The sequence below is a fragment of the Protopterus annectens genome, chromosome 7.part0 (assembly GCF_019279795.1).
Source record: "Protopterus annectens isolate FY-2018-M chromosome 7.part0, PAN1.0, whole genome shotgun sequence".
In the NCBI taxonomy this organism is placed as follows: Eukaryota; Metazoa; Chordata; order Ceratodontiformes; family Protopteridae; genus Protopterus; species Protopterus annectens.
Window position 1 is genome coordinate 1,479,460,170 of NC_056739.1, and position 17,502 is coordinate 1,479,477,671.

The 17,502-nt window shown below is 35.6% G+C and overlaps 1 protein-coding gene across 1 annotated transcript in view; it reads left to right on the plus strand.

The window, feature by feature from the left end:
• LOC122807089 (serine/threonine-protein phosphatase 6 regulatory ankyrin repeat subunit B-like) overlaps window positions 1-17,502 on the plus strand; it is a 295,223-nt gene that overhangs the window by 59,656 nt on the left and 218,065 nt on the right. The gene's annotated exons all lie outside the window — the stretch shown is intronic.

The following is a 17,502-nucleotide window of genomic DNA, read 5'->3' on the forward strand; positions in this document are numbered from 1 at the left end:
GTAATTGTCCTGAAAAAATAGAAAATTGAGGTCCCTAAGTATTGTGGCATATATTCTGGGAAATTATATGAGCCTAATTTCTAACGTATATATTTTATTCAAGCTTTTTCCTATTAATTTCCTTCTTACCTCCATAAGCTATGTGTTTCCAATATTTTAGCAATATCGTTAGCTTCTTTACTTGTACTATATGAATGAATCATTATATCAAAAATAAATTCATTGCTAGAATGTCTTCCAGGCAATGTATATAGCTGAGCTCTTATAACTGATCTATCCTTCAGATAATTTATTGTACATTTAGGTTGTCTTTCTCCATTATAACTTTTTAAAATCTTTTTGCCACCTGTTTTCCTTAAAATTTTCCTATTTGTAATGTTATAATAATGGCTCTATAATTTAGTTCTAGTTTACTTAGATTGTAGCTTTGCAAAACATTGTTACATTCATAAATAAATGTAGAGTTATAAAAACTGAATTTACTCAAAAAAATACAAACCATTGAAACTTTTTAACGGGGGACAATCCTAGCCCCAGGATGGAGGGGTTTTACTCCACCCATACATATACATGTCCACTCCAAGTTTCAATACTTCAGAGGAATGGAATATTTCATCTGGTGGAATCTGTTTTCATAGTCCTGCATTGATGTATCTTCAAATAAGTCAGTGTAAACCCTATATTTCCCAGCTTTATTGGATCACTGCATAATGGACAGAGATAAAATTAGTCTGCATCCATCTTTAGGGAAATGCACCTGTATTTGAAAAGTAATTTATGATTATGGTGAATGCTCCAGTTATTTGCTCACTGCAGTTATATAACACTCTACAGAACACCATATTAGGTTCCATTGCTCTTTTCATCTTGATTTTTTAAAAATATTTTGCTAATTTTTCTAGAGAAATCTGATAACTTATTATGCTACTTATACTTGAATTCCAAAATTCCACTTCTTCTATACTTTTGTATTCATCTAGTTTTGATAAAGCTCCTCCAAACATGGTAATCAGTTCTTTGTCTCACATGCGGTATCATCACTATTACACTCCATCTGAAGAATAATTTTGACACCATAGCTACTTATAAAACCAATTTTTATTATCAGTCGCAGTACTTGTTTTTTTGTTGTATTATTTCCCTGATAACTATCATTTAATTTTCCTATAGTTTTATATATTATGGTCTAGTGTACTATATGATTGTACACTGACAGTTAATTGTTTAACAGATTTTTCAGACACCAGACAATTAAGAATAAATAGACACTCTAACTTCCAAGATAGCTGGACACTGAGTAACAGCTTAATCTCAAGTCTACCAGTGTGAAAACAGAAGCTTAGAAAAGAGAGCCAGTGAATTTGTCTTTTTGGGTAAATTTCAGTTACTGGGTAGTAAGTGCACTGCCTGGATGAAAACAAAGAAAATAAATAGAGAACCTGACTGTAAATCAACCACAAAAGGTGAGGAGAAAGCACTGGCTGGGAAGAATCCTGGAGCTGTTTTGCAAACAGCAGTTCATACTCCATGTTTGGTGCAAGACATGACTTCCAGTAAGAAAAAATAAGTCAAATCTGCTCAGAGGTGATTAAAATAAATGATACACTGAAAGAGTATATCAAATTAAATAACAAAAGCTGGACAATGGAAGAAGCTTTACACGGATAATCAGTTGAGCTGATAAAAGTTCAAAAATCAGTAGATGAAATGAAGAAAATGCTGGCTGAGTATGAGACTGCCAAAGAAGAGCTGTTTCAAAATGGTAGAATTATAGGACAGAACACATAGGGAAAATCTGAGATATTCTGCTATACCAGAGAAACTGCAAGGAACAGACTGCATTAGTTTTATGAGAGAACAATTAAGCAACTGCATTGGTATTCCACAGCAAGAGTCCTTAATTGAAAGGGCACATTGTGTGTATGTGCTCCAAACCTGGCCATGAGAAAGCAGCCAAGACCTCTAATAGTAAAGATGTTAATCCTGTCAGCAGAAAGAGTTGATTCTAACAAAATTGTGTCAGAATGACAAAGTACTAAAAGATGGAGAGAGTAGAGTGTTTGTGGAAAACAATTACTCACTGTACACCAGGCAGATGAGTAAATTTATTCCAGCTGCAACAATGTGAGGGTATTGCCAGCTATGCCAGGAAAGTAGGGAAGTGGATGTGTGACATATGCCAGCAAGGTAGCTGGAATTTAGTAAACAATTATATGTTATTTGAATATCAAACTGATTTGTACAGATGTTTGTGTTGAAAAATGTATTTGTAAAGCTTCTTGTGTTAAAAATCTACCAACAGTGTGCCCAGGTGGACAGAAAAATAAATATAGATGTATTGCAACTGTTTAAATGTATATGTTTTAACAGATGATACTGGAAGAGAGGAGGTTAATCTCAGTTCACCTCAATGCAACCCAGAGACAAAAAGTCTGTACTAGGAAGATTTCTGTATTGTCCTTGGGGTGAACCAATTGCTACTCTGGAAGAGTGGAAGTATTTTATGGTTTTATGATTTCAAAAAGCTGAAACAGATTTTAGCAAGCTCTATGTGTGTGTGTATTATTGACACACACATGTGCTAAATCCTGACAGCTTCTAGCCAAGGGGCTAGCATGGGAAGCAGAAGTCAGATGGCCTGATTTATTTGATGTCATTCTGTAATCCATCGCTACAAATTATATTTTAATACTAGGTGAGATGGAAGTCTAAATGCACTCTGTTTTTGGAACCTGAAAAAGAAGGAAAACCACTCACCTACTTCATCTTGCCTTACTCTAGCAAGTGACCAAGGAATAGTAATTCTTTAAATCAGTCAGGAAAATATAGTGAGATTAGTTAAGTACTGTTTTTCTCTATCTGTGTGTCTATTCATTTGTGTTATTTTAATATTTCCTGTGATTGAGCTGGTGTTTACTATAAATAGATATTTAGTATTGTCAGGTTCTTTTCTTATTTATTATTAAATATATTTAAACTTTTCATTTTGTCTAGTCTTTTAGAGAATATTGTAATCTCTGAGAGTACTTATGTATATATGGTGACAGCTGTGGCCACTCCTGAATGCCTTGCTGTTGGTCAAACTACCATTTGTATTAATGTTAATTTCACTCAGTATAACTGAGTACCTTTGCAAGAGCCTTAGAGTAGCAGGCTTTGGAGTGTCTGGTGGCAGCGTAACTACCTTATAGTCTGGGCAGAAGGGGGTATAGCTACTAAATCTGTGCCAGTCTTTCCCAAGTGTGTGTGTGTGTGTGTGTGTGTGTGTGTGTGTGTGTGTGTGTGTGTGAAAATCAAATCTCATAGAGTGCATGTGTCATCTGTCTGGAGCAGGGATATGAAGCACAGGTTTCACAGAGAGGGGGCTGGAGAACTCTGCTGAGGTCTCAACTCTATAACTGTGCTAGTGGGGAGTCTTACTGGGGACCTGGAGGGAAACAGATAGAGAAATCCAGACCCTGGACTGAGTGTGCTCCCTGTGTGCTCTTAAGGGAAAGTTTGCTTAATGCAGAGAGCTGCATCTCGAAATACCCGGTGTATCCATTTTTGTTCCAAGTGAATGCCCCTCTCCAGTGCTAGTGGTGAGGATTCGGGCTCCTTGATTACTGGCCCAGAGATGGGATGTCACACAAGCAATCAGGGAATGTAGAGAAGCAGGTATGATATTCAAGCTACTGTAGTCAGCTATCTTCAGAATATTTTTTTTCATGGAGGGTCAATGTCATTTCATTGATGCAGAACATGCTAAGGAAGAAAATCAAAAGTCAAACAAAAAGTGAACTATGAAACAGAAGAGGATTCTGCTTCTTAATCTTCTGATAATAAAGCTCATACAGAGAATATGTCAGTGAAACCTTTTCTAAAGTTCCAAAGGAAAATGCTTGAAATACAGAGAAAATATTACAGGAGTTGTCTACAAAAGAACCAGGAGTACATTGGAAATGCACCAGAGACTGGAGTTGGGAGATGGAGATCAGCAGGAAGAAAACCATCAACTGAGAAATTAATGAATAAAGAGTGGGATTACAGAGTAGCAACCACATTTATGAAGTATGGTAGAACAAGAAAACCTGGAAATATTGGACTTTCTGAATTTGTTAAATTTGTAGGTGAGCCCAAAGCATATGCCCTACTTCATGTCATTAATATTGGAAGAAAACTAAGGAAAGGGGAAGAGAAAGGAAAGAGGTAACTGTAAGTAAGATGATTTTTGTTTTTGACAGTTTGTTTGTGTCTTCCGGCTTTTCCCGGTTAGGGGTCGCCACAGCGGAACTCCGGTCCGCTAATGATTGGCAGTAGAGTTTTATGTGCAGGCTTGCCAGGCCTAACGCACAACCTTCAACGAAGGAATGCCCGTTCATGCATGTCGCCACACAGAAGACGCTCTAACTGAGGATCGAACAGGCAACGTCTAACTGTGAGGCAACAACGCTACCACAGCACCACCATTGCAGTATATATTTTTGTTTTTGACAGTATTTTTTATAAAACATAAACACGGCATGTTATAAAGTAAAGCTTTTTCAGTTATTTCTGTATGTAATAGGGGTAGTAAAGTAAACAGGTGCCTCTCTCCCTTTTTCCTTCATATTTCTTTTTCAGTTTTAAGAAATGAAGTCACTGCAATGTAAAAAGAGAAGAAAGCCTGGAAAAAAGAGCATAAGTAAAATTGACATGCTTTTTCTTACTTTTGTAGAGGGGAACGACTGGATTAAGGCCCTTGGCTTGATCAAACAAAAAGTTTTAAGGGGAAAGAAGTAAACAAAAGAACATTGAATGTAATGAAGGTTTTCCTTTTGAAAACAAATGTTCACAGTTCAACATGAAAAGCTTGTAGCATTAGGCAGCTGTGCATCTGGTTCTCATGTTTCTGTGGAGACAAGCTAAGGGCAATAAAAACAAAATACTGTTTTCTTTCAATTGCTAAAAGATGTTTGTTGAAAGAATTCAAATTGTTTTTTACATCTGGTAGAGGAATAAAGATAAGGCAGAAACAGACAGGACTTAGTGTAAGTAGAAGAACAAGCTGTACCATGTGTCTTAGCATGGATAACTTTCATAACAGATTACCTCAAGCCTGTGAGAGTAGCTGTCAATCTGGGACAATTGTTCCTATTAGGAGGGTTAAACTTCATTATTTGAAGATGTACATAGTTTTGTGTGCTTGTAGTATGTTAATAGGTTATGGGGGTGTTCTGAGGATATGTTTGTTTTTTTGTTTGAGAGTTTTCATTAAAACAAAAAGTCTTGTAAGATGTGACATAGGTTAAAGTGGATATAAAAACAAACAACTGTATAAAAGATCAACTTGCCAAATATTAGTGTATGCATATAGCAAGAAAAGCTGTTATACATAACAGGTGGGAATAATAACCTGTTATACATAATGGGTGGGAATAATAACTTCTTATTATAAAGGTAACAGTTTCCATATTATGTTTGAATTTGAATTGTCTCACAGGTATATACAAAAAGAAAGAGTAGTGAACTATATTAAAAAATGCAGAGTGCAAATATGGTACAGGAGACACATTTAGAAAAAACTAAACATGTTAATTTGATAAAGAAGGGATTTCAGGATGGTTATTCAGCGGAATATCTGGGACAAAGGAAAAGGGGAGTACTTATATTAATTGCTAGAGGAACTCCAATAGTGACAGAAGGGGAAAGATATAATAATGGTAGATATGTAGTACTAAGCGGCTACTGGCAAGGCAGGAGGATTGCACTAGCATGTATTTGTATTCCACCTAAAACTGCTACAGTGGAGCTTCAGAAAATTCTGGGAGAAATAATCAGCTTTCAGTAGGGAATATTACTTATAGTTGGGGACTAGAATTTGATTTACAACAATGAGGGTATATCTGTGACTCTAGAAGGGAAACTGTAACAAAAGGGTAGATTTTTGAAGAAATTTATGAAAATATTTGGTATGGAAGATGTGAATTCAGTAGTAGGAGCTTGATTAGAATTTACATATTATTCCTCAAGGTACAAAAACTGGGCTAGGCTACACCGAAATTATATTTCACAGGAACATTTGCATTTAATTGAAAGTTTTGATACGCATCCATTAACTATTAGAGATCACGCACCAACAATAACTAAAATAAAAATGTAGGGTAATGAAATAAAAATGAGATACTGGTGCTTCCACATCTATCTGTTAGAGAGGAACTTAAGGAATGGGTAGTTGAAATTATTCTAAAGTTATTAGAGAAGATAGAAATTTCTTCAGAAAATATAGCTAAGGATTGGAATAAAATGAAAGTGGATTTTAAAAATAGGATAGAAATAAAAGAAAAAGAGATACAGTTAAGAAGTAACAAGAATTATTTACAGCAACTGACAAAGGTAAAAGTATTGCAGAATAGGAGGAGTCATACCATTCAACTGTCTAGATTCAAGCAGCTTGGCAAAGCCTCCAGTACACTGATTATGATATGTCACTAGATTGCAGACTAACAACTTTTGAATTTTATTCTGCAGGCTATAAAAGCTTGTACTTAAGCTGATGCAGATTTACAAATTTGTGCGAATGCTGCTCTTTTACTGCAGGTTTCCATAGAGTAGTCATTGTCTATAAATACTTATGCCCCCTTTATTGACAGTCTCCTTCTCAGAATCCATGGCAAATATAGAAGCTTCTCTTTGAGTTTATAAGCTAGCAGATGCATGAACATAGGACTGGGCACTTATCACATAGCATTGGTTGAAACACCTGATCTGCCCCTTCCACCGCAACATGGTCCAAAGGAAGCCCTGACCATTCAGAAAGTTTATTTTGAATGAAAGACTTGCAGTTCCCTGCAACTTCATTTTCAGGCAATCCAAAAATGCTTGGATTCTTGTGTTGTGCCCTTTTCTCTTCAGCTTTGAGACATGCCTTGAGTAAATCAGATTTAGTCTCCTCTGTTGCAAGTGTCTAGTCAGTAAGCTGGAGGGTATTATCAGCATGCCTGAGGTGGCCTGAGTATAGATTAAGTACTTTTTCTATTTTAGACAGTCTCTTCTCCAAATGTTCCATATAAGTGACAAGAGATGAGTTAACCTTATGTAACTCAAGAATTATCATGTCCATTGAAGTAGATTCTGAAAAAGCAGTAACAGGTTCTATAGTTTCTGCAGCAGAACAAAGCAAACAAAGGGCTAAAAACAAGAAAAGTCCTGATGGCTACCTGGATGATGGCCTCATTTGAGTAGCTCTTACCCCATGTGCACAGGCTGATTAATTGAGGGACATCTAATTGCTGGTAGGCAGCAGGCGATAACAAGGATTTTAAAATGGCTAAAGGAATTTCAGAATTTATGAAACAGGAGTAACATTTTTTTAAAGCTATGTTAAAAATAAGTGGTTTATTGAAAAGTATCTAAAGCAGCTTATGATTATTCAGTAGCTAGAGTACAGGGCTTAGTAGGTGGGCTGCCTACAGTAGAAGTCTATGTTTCTGTTTCTCTCCCATTAGATGGTGATACCACATCATGTTACTCAGTACTTTAAATTATAACTAGCAACACAGTAACATTATGCATCCTGTGCTAATACTTTATTCTGTCACAACTTCAGAGCATATATCTTATGAAACTGTCTTTTAATAAAATATTGACCACATTACGAAGAAAAATGTGAAGTTATAATGTGGTCAGCTCAGTGAAGATACAAGGACATTTTCTTCTTAGAAGTAGTGAAGATTTATGCTAGACTTCTGTAAGACTTAACATGAGGACAAATAAACTATTGGTTTAGTAGGGTCTACATGCTGTCTATTATGAAGGGGAATGTGTTAACTAGGTGAGCTTAGGAGGACCTCCTCTGTCTCCATATTTTATGTTTATCTGTTATCTTATTTACAATTCACTCAGCTGAGCTTGCAGTACCAAGCAGATAAATGTTCTGCAGTAAGCAGTGATTATCATTAATGTATTAGACATAGAAATGTATGATCTATTTTAAGATAAAAACCACCTAACCCACTTAGTCTAGCAGTTTTCTAGCCCAATCCATACATGGCAGCTCTTACTTTACCAGCAGATTATTTCTCCTCTTTTATAAATACTTGACATTTATCCTATATGGTCTTCAGTTCTTTTTTTTTTCTGTTTTGTCCCTATTGCCTTTTCAAAAATGCTGTTTCAGTCAACTACCACCGTTTTGATGAAACAATACTTCCTGATGTTTCTCTCTTCTGTATTGATATTGTATGTTCTTGTTGCTGTGCTTCTCACTGAGCTGGAGTTTGATTCCCTTAAAGCAGGCATGAGCAAACTACGGCCCGGGGGCCACATGCGGCCCGTTAAACGTTTTGATTCGGCCCGCCAAACTTGAAAAAATTTAATAAATTAACCTTGTTACTGTTTTATTTCCCCTGCAATTCTGATGTTTCCTCACTAGATGGCGTACTCTAGATATATTGCCTTTGTTGAGGTGAAGCGTAGGCCTATTACTCCACGTTTGCACTTTACCCTTTGACCCACCGCCCCTCTATGAAGATAAGCGGACCCAAGAAAAGGAAAGTGGACAGAGAATGTCGAGTGTTCAATAAGGAGTGGACAACTAAATATTTTTTCACTGAACACCGATCATCTGCTGTTTGCCTGATATGCCAAGAAACTGTGGCGGTTTTTAAAGAATATAATATTAGCCGTCACTTTGCCACAAAGCACGCTAATTATGCTAGCAAGCTCTCAACAAAAGAACGGGAAGCTGCTGCTGAGAAGGTGGCAGCTAATTTGAAGGCTCAGCAAAGTTTTTTTCACCGTCAAACTGCCATTCAAGAGTCAAGTACCAAGGCCAGTTTTATGCTTTCATTCAAAATAGCAAAGGCCAGCAAACCACTGTCTGAGAGCGAGTTTTTAAAAGAATGTATGGTAGAGACAGCAGGTATTTTGTACCCGGAGACCAAAGACAAATTTGAGAAAATCAGTTTATCACGGCGGACAGTGACTTGCCGTGTGGAACTAATAGATGAAGATATCACCAGCAGATTAAACAAAAAGGCGAAGTCATTCACTTTTTATTCTTTAGCACTGGATGAAAGCAATGATGTCAAAGACACTGCTCAGCTCCTCATTTTTATCCGAGGAATCAACGAAACTTTTGAAATAACGGAGGAGTTTTTGACAATGGAGTCTCTGAAAGGACAAACACGGGGAGAGGACTTGTTTGAACGGGTGTCTGCTGCCATCGAAAACATGAAGCTTCCCTGGAGTAAGCTTGTTAACGTCACCACAGATGGATCTCCGAATTTAACGGGAAAAAACGTTGGCCTGCTGAGGAGAATCCAGAATAAAGTGAAAGATGAAAACCCTGACCAGGATGTCATTTTCCTCCACTGCATCATCCACCAGGAATCTCTATGTAAATCGGTGTTACAGCTGAATCATGTTGTGAATCCTGTGGTGAAACTCGTCAACTTCATACGCGCACGGGGACTTCAGCACCGTCAGTTCATTGCGTTCCTGGAGGAAACTGATGCAGATCACCAGGACCTGCTTTATCACTCCCGTGTCCACTGGTTGAGTTTGGGCAAAGTGTTTCAATGAGTGTGGGAGCTCAAAGAGGAGATTGGCATGTTTTTGGAGCAGCAGGGGAAGACTGATGAATTTCCTGAGCTGAGCAACAAGAGCTGGATGTGTGACTTTGCGTTTGCTACAGACGTATTTTCACACTTGAATGAGCTCAACGTGAAACTGCAGGGGAAGGAGCAGTTTGTGCATGACATGTACACAAATGTGAAAGCCTTCAAATCCAAGCTGGCTTTATTCTCCAGGCAGATTTTGAACAAGTCATTCACTCATTTTCCTAGACTAGCCACGCTGAAAGAGGCCGGAGCAAAAGTAAAGAAATACAGTGAGTCACTGGATGCACTGCACGGAGAATTCTGCCGTCGGTTTTTGGATTTCGACAAAATTGACAAGTCACTTCAATTGGTGGCCTTTCCTCTGTCACAAGACCCCAAAACAGCTCAAGAGGAGCTTTAGCTCGAACTGATCGACCTTCAGTCCGACCCTGCCTTAAAAGAGAAGTTCAGCTCTCTGAAACTAAATGACTTCTATGCTTCACTCAATGATGCCGTGTTTCCAAATCTAAGGCGAAAAGCGCAGATGATGTTGGCTTTGTTCGGCTCTACCTTCGTGTGTGAACAGACCTTCAGCGTCATGAACATCAACAAAGCCAGCCACAGATCCAAGTTAACAGACCTACACCTCAGATCCATCCTGAGAATCGCCACAACAAAACTAACTCCAGACTTTGATGCGCTGGCTAAAAAGGAGACCAACAACACTGCTCCCATTAAAATGTGTGTGTCTCCATGATACGCACGTTGTTAAAATAAACAGTGCGCGCAGATCAAATATAATGCTTCACAGACTGACTTGCTGCAACTGTTTTGTCCTTGCACTGGTCGTTGTTGACTTTTGGCACCGGGGAAACAAATTGAATAAAAGGAACAGGACAAGTACATCTGCATCTCCTACCGTTTTTGAAAAAAAAGACAGTCAGGAGGAGAGTGATGGTGATATCCTGAAGGATAACAGAACTTTCAGTGCTTTAAAATAAAATGGTCATTTATTTGATTTTCAGTGTTTAAAGACTCATTTCGAAGTCAGAGATTTTATTGTAATGCTTTTCTTCATTTTCATTGGAAATTAAAGCACATATTTTCTCCATATCCCAAGATGTGTATTTTTCCCCTAATGAGGTGATGTTTTCAAAGCATGCCATCTATCTGCTCCTGTTCCGGCCCCTTTGTCAAATGTTAGAACTCAATGTGGCCCACGAATCAAAAAGTTTGCCCACCCCTGCCTTAAAGCATTTAAAACTTTTTACCATGTACAGCTTATGATAAAGACTGTGCACTGCTTTGTTGCATTCCCTTTGCTGCCTCTAGCCTATCTCTGTCTTTAAGATGACAGTCACCATAGCTACACATAGTACTTCACATGGAGTTTTAACAACTGACTATACAGAAGAACAATAACTTTTTTTCCCAAATAATGTCTCTTCCTGCCTATGCCAGTATTGCCCAAACTTTCTTGCTGTTGTCTTAAGTTGCTTACTTAACTTTTGCTTATCTGATATAGCTACTTCCAGGTCACTTTCATTAAATGTTATTACTGGTTACTGTTCAACCTGGGCACTCCATTCTTGGGTACATTATTTTGCATTTCTTTGTTTTGAATTTAAAATGTCATATCTTAAGCCATTCCACCAAACCTTCTTGTGAACCATTTCTGTTGCATAATTTGATGTTATCTTCAGGACAATTATAAAGAAAATGAAAAGGAATGGCCTCAGTACGGCCTACTGTTATACCACATTTATCATCATCTTTTCCTTTGAGTGAGGTCCATTTGCTATGGACCTCTGTGCTCTATTGCAAGCCGGTGATTTACCTGTTCTACCACATCACAACCCACATCAAGTCTTTGTAAAGGGAACTATTTAGTGTAATGTATTTTTGAAAGGGTAATGTTTTATTAATATTATACATGACAATTTTCACTATCATCACAAGGTAAAATTATACATAAAATACAAACATATGAAACATGAACACAGAAAGCATTCAAACAAAAAAAATCCAGACACACTCATACCTTATTGCTTGTTATAACCAGTAATATTTATTATCATTAGAAATTTCAACATTATGATAACACCACCTGCTCTCATAAACTCCATTTTAATCCATTCTTTCTACAAGTCTTTCCCATGTCACTTCCCAGCTCATATTGTTTAATTTCCTAAATAAGATTCACCAAGTCTGTCCGAGTTGGGATTAATTGCTTTTCCACTTCCTTTATTATATATTTTACCACTACCTATTGTCCATCATTTTAAGTTATTCCTTTTTAAGTAAATAAGATGGACATTTCCATCTTACCTTGTCCAAATCTAACTCCAAATGTATCAAATCATGGTCAAATATTACAATAGGGTGTTTACCCAGATTCCTCACCTGACTCGGGTGTTCTCTGCACATGTAAAATTGTTAACCTTGTCTAGTTCAAGTATGGTGGGAGATAAGTATATTGTAGTTCTTTCTGTTTCACCTGCCTTACATCCTCAATCCCAAATATTTAACAATGTTTTTTAATAAATCCCTGTTCTGATTATATTTTACCTTCTGGGTCCCCCCAAAGAATTACAGTAATCACATGTGACATTCCAGTCACCTCCTAATACCAGCACATCTTCTTGATGACTAATCAGTTCCTGCAAAATGTTCCCAAGTTCGTAAATCTTAGTTCTAGGGGGAGCATTTACACTGATGCTTTGGTAATCCTTATATTGCTATATATTTAACTATCACTTCCCATCCTGCTCTACAGTCTGGTTTTCTATTATCAACTAATATCGCCACTTGTCTACTTCTAGTTCCCCTGACACCTACATAATAACCCTTTTGGAATCTTTCCTAGCAAAATCTGGTATTCCAGTACAGATGAGTGTGTCTCTTATAATAAAACAACTATTATTTTATGGTCATTTAAATACCTAAACAGCCCTTCTCTGTTTGTAAAGTTCACCAAACCATTCACATTCCATATCATCAAATAAAGATGCCATCATGAGCCATCTTAAAACAGATAAAGTTCTCCACTTCCCTTTTGGTGAAACAAAAAAGATAACTGTACTACTTCTATATCTGTTATCTAGCAGATTCTACTACATTTTAATTTCAGCACTTCCTTCATGCTGCCTCACAGAAAAAAATAATCATCTTATACTATAGTAAATACTAACTGTACTAGCAAATGGATTAACTGACTTGAACAACAACAAAAAAGTACAATAAACAAAAAACAAAGAAAAGATGCAAGTGGACCCTTACAGACAAATGTCCATTGCTCCCTCCTATTTATAGGGGCTCATGCTGTCATGCATTCAAGAATGAACAGTCAAAAAGAATGCACTTTCAATATTCAGCTTTCTAGTGTTTAGTCTTGGTCCCCATCCCCCAAAAGAATACGCAGACACCTCTGTTGCAGTCTGCTACATTGCCAGCTCTTCATTATCCTAATAATTAACCCCTTGTTTCCTTCTTCCCAACTTCTATCCCTCCCGATATATAACACCATGTAGTAGTATTCTCCTATTAAATCAGAAGGATAACTAAATATTGTTGTCAATGGACATATTTCACTATTGTACATTACAATGTATTGCCACCTCAATAATCACTCCAGCAACAACTCTGCTTAAATCCATCTGTGTAAACTTCATTCAGGGTATTGAATTTCTGTTTTAGCTTGCTTACAGAAGACGTTTGCTTGCATTCAGTGAAATATTTGGGGAGGAGCACTGGTAAATCAGTTGCCATTACATGCTTCAAATAACCTCAGCTCTTCCCTCGTTTATTATAAGAAATTTTTATTAAATTTTAAAGATTAAACAGTACAAATTCAAATAATCATAGAAAAAACTGTTTACAAAAGTCCACAACAAAATTTGGTATAATAAAACTAAACCATTAATATTTATCCAATACATCATATAGCTTTTGCCATTATTTACTTTGATTTGTAAGATTAGATGTTTTCATGTTTGTTAACAATTCATTACTACAAAGATCTTTAGCCAAAAAGATGAATTCAGTGAAAGGTAAAGCAGTTTTATATTTCCAGTTTTCTCCTGTGATCTAGGAATAGAATCTGGAATTGGAGCATTAAACAAAATTAGTGAATTAGATATAAGGCATTTATCAGTCCACAATGCTTGAGAAAAGTCTCTAAACTCAGTCCAGAATGGTGAAACCATTTTGCATTCCAAAGTCATATAAATCCAATCTACAACAGAATCATCATTACATTACATTACATCTCCAGCAGTTAATTTTCTTAGTTTTATAAATTACTTCAATTGTATTAGGGGTTTAAAAATTCTATGAAAAAAATTCAATTTCAAAGTATAAATCTTCCAGTAAGGAGAAGATGTAGTTTTCCCACTAGATTTTAGAATTATTATTTTTTTTATTAATAATAGACAACTCAGATCCATTTAATTTTGAAGAATAATTCCAAAAGGGTGGATTTGTGGTTATAAACTCTACTCTTAAGATCTTGTATATTGTTGATAAGATTTATTTTTATAAAGATTACTATTAATATTAAACAGGATTTCTAGAATTTTAGGAATATGCTTTTTCTGATAATCCACGAAAATTTTTATTTTATCACTTAGGAATTTTTTACAGCTCTGAATATTTAGCCAAGTATTTTTCTCTAAGTAATATTTTTCAAGGAGAAGATCTGTAGTATATATTTTATTTCCATTTAAAATTGATGCCAGAATAATAAATTTGTTTCTTTAAATTCTAACATTTTGCTTGTATTAGATGTCTGTAAACAAGCATTTGTATTAGGCATAAGAAATAATAGAAAAAGCAAGTCTTCTATATATTTGGAATTCATAAATGCTTTAAAGATATGTATAATATAATTGATAAAGGGGAAGAGATTGGCATTTTCCTATCATTTAGATAGTAATCCTTTAAAATCCAGTAAAACTTATTTATGCAAAATAAAAACTGAGGGTTTATAATATGTTCATTATTATAAAGTAATATTTCATGAATGGATTTCCAATTTGATTGATAAGAGTTTAACCATAATGATACTATATTTAGGATGGTAGACTTTGCATATAGTTCAATATTTGGGAAACGTATACCATCCTCCTCCCAACCTTTTATATGCCAATCAAAAGATATTTTTGGTTTATTAGGAAACCATAAAAAGTTAATAAGAATAGAGTTAAACTTTTAGAAATTTTCTTGGTGGGAAGAACAATTAATGACTGTACATAGAATACATTTTTTGGCAAAATAATAATTTTTATTAAAGTGAGTCAGTCTTCTATTATAAAAAATGATTTATTCCAATTTTCAATTATTTTTTTACTATGCTTATTAGAATGTTATAATCTATTACAATTGAATCATTTTATAGTTGACGTAATTACAACTCCAGGGTAATCGATTTATGTATTATTCTAGTTAAATATTTCAAAATCCTTCAGATATTTAGTAATTGTTTATTTATTAACAAAGCTTTTGTTTTATTATTAAATTTTAAACCTGAAACTTTTTCAAAATAATTAATTTATAGAAGTAATTATTTGTTGCAGAGATAAGTCAATGTTGTCAGTAGTTACCAAAATATTATCTGCAAATAACTGGATTTTACAACTATAATTACCATCAATTAAAAATATACTAATTTTGTCATTAGATGTAATGTAACTTGCAAAAGGTTCAATGGCTAATGCAAATAATAAATCAGACAAGAGGCATCTTTGTTTAGTGCCCATTAAGGTTTTAGACAAGCCTGATAGAAAAAAAAGAAATTTTCACAAATGAAAAGGAGTTATTCTCATAGGATCATAGGAGGTTACTAGGCTAATGGCCCTGGGGCCCTTACAAGCCTAACCAAGAATTTATCCCCAAAAAAGAAACCTCAGTCAGCACCTGTCACTTCTGTCAATGCGGGACACAGGCGGAACCCCTGGGACTAATTTCCCATCCACACATCAAGGTTGAGCTTGAAGAGAGCAATATAAAGATTTGTGATAAGATTTATAAATATTTCAGAAAAAAAACTATATTCTTTAAGTACTTTAAATACATGTGGCCAGCTAATAGAATCGAAAGCTCTATGTGAATCTAGGCTTATTATCGACAATTCTTTCTTGTTTTTATTCTCCTCCCTGTTTTCTTGTTCATGTCCCAAACCACTCCTCTTTGCCAAACCACTCTCCTTTGAGTCATGCTTCATAAACTGGTAAAAAGATTGTTGTATCACATGGGGGAGGGGGGACGACTAATAAACAAAGAAAATTCTCCCAGGGATCAGTCATAGTACTCTGTAATTCCTAATCTACTTTGTTTGCAAAGGTATGCTCAGCTGTGTACACTAAGCTTTCCACAACTACATGGCTATTTAGTGTAATATTTTACCAGACATATAAGGCAATGTCAAAAACCTCCTTCTGATCTAAATCCTTTATTAGGTTTATTAGGGCTGACTGATTTATGCTGATTTTACAGCATAACCTCATCATTTTCAAGATATTTCAAAAATATTTTCCTTCAGCAAGGGATTCTTTGATTTTCCTACAAATGAGATCAGATTGAATAGTCAGTAATGTCTTGTCTTTGTCATGTTTCCAATCCTGTTGGGGGAATCTCATCAGTATTATTTCATTATTCAGGAACCATATCCTGCTCCTCCAATGATTTGTAAAAAGGTTAGGTAAGCAGTATTATTAGTTTTCCCCTCAGTTTTCAAAAAAATCCACAATGCGTCCTACCAGGTCCCACTACATTGGGCACTTTCAGTTTGGGGACTTCTTATAAAATCTTTTCTTACAGGTTCATAGTTAAGTATTAGGTTAACTGCTGTTGTGGGCCTTTTTAAGCCTAGCCAATTTCTTTTTCAAAGGTGAGAATCAAACCTTGTACCTTATGACTCTGAGGCTAACACCATAGGCATTATACAAACCCCTTCCGGGGCAAATTGGGAGCAATGTCTGGTTAACTGACCTTGCTCAAGGTCACATAGCATGCAAATGATGGCTGAGGGAATCAAACCTTTATTACAGGAACTACAGCTCACAGACTTAACCCTCTGTGCCAACTGACAGACTGCTTGCTTGATATTATTGTTGGTAACACTAGCTAACAGATCAAGTGAATGTGTAATGAAATAAAATTGAATCTGTACTCCAGGTAGAGTGAAGCCTGACTTTGTGTGTGTGTGACGGTCCTTATCTGTATATGAATTTTCATGTCTGTGAGTATGTTATGTATATTATGTACTATGCTAAAAAAAGTAAACATACAAGATAAATATATCCATACCATGTAGTGACATGAATTGTTTCAGTTAAAATATAAATCAAAGTTTGCTTGATGCAGTTTATTAGGATTAATGGAAAGAATTATGCTGTGGTGTTCTTCATTGATGTTTTATAATACTGTTTCACTGTTCCTCTGACATAGCAGTGAAAATTTTGGCTGGAGATAAATTCACTGAATCCAAATCTGTCACAGTAGCTGCCTATTAAAAATGTTGTTTTTAAGGGAAAATATATCTGTATATGTATATTATAGAGTATATTTTGATTCTTTTTGCTTCATCTGCCCTACATCCTCAATCAAAAATATTACATTTTTTTTCATAAATATCCTTTTTGATTGCATTTGCACCATTCTAAATCCTCCTGAAGAATTGCAATAATGACATGTGACATTCCAGTCATCTCCTAATTCCAGCACACCTTCGTGGTGATTAATCATTTCTCTTAGAATTTTCTTAACTTCATAAATTTAGTTCAACAATCATTTTTTCAACAGAATGAAGTGCAAGAGTGGTTGTGTGAACATTTGTTTTTATTAAATACCTGTTATGTTGAATGTCTGTTACAGTTAAAGGAGTTTTATATTGGTGTGTGTTTGAGATGGCTTATCATGGCTTAGCAAAAGGTTAAGTGATTTT